Raw genomic sequence first — 496 nt, forward strand, 5'->3', positions numbered from 1 at the left:
GAAGAGTAAATTTTATTCCATGTATGGGTGCCACTGTGATTTAGGTGACTGTAGTAGTGACCTGTGTTTTGGCTCTATGTAAATACAGGTTTTGAGGTTGTAGGGGTGAAAAATAAGTTGCATGAAAATAGGTTCTTTGGAAATTTCGTGTGAAATTTAGGCTTAGCTAAAATAAGTGATAGTTAATACAGACTCTGTTGTCTGTATCTTGTTACATAGAGAAAACAAAATTAAGCATGTCAGCTGTGCTGCATATGTTCCATTATTTTTTTCTCAATGTAGATTAACTAAAAATCAAACTATCTATATGTAGATTTATCAGTTTAAACATGCAAAAGGATATTCTGAATCTGCAGCCCTGTGCAGCTGGATCACATTTTCATATTCTTGTTTGCTTTTTAGCTATTGAAATTGGCTGGTTTGTTCTTCCTCTGTTCTAAATGTTATGTGCATTTGGGGCTGTGGGAGGCTTCATGTTCCCAGTAAACCTGTGTAT

Source organism: Merops nubicus, unplaced genomic scaffold, assembly GCF_000691845.1.
Source record: "Merops nubicus isolate BGI_N331 unplaced genomic scaffold, ASM69184v1 scaffold22327, whole genome shotgun sequence".
Classification (NCBI taxonomy): domain Eukaryota; kingdom Metazoa; phylum Chordata; class Aves; order Coraciiformes; family Meropidae; genus Merops; species Merops nubicus.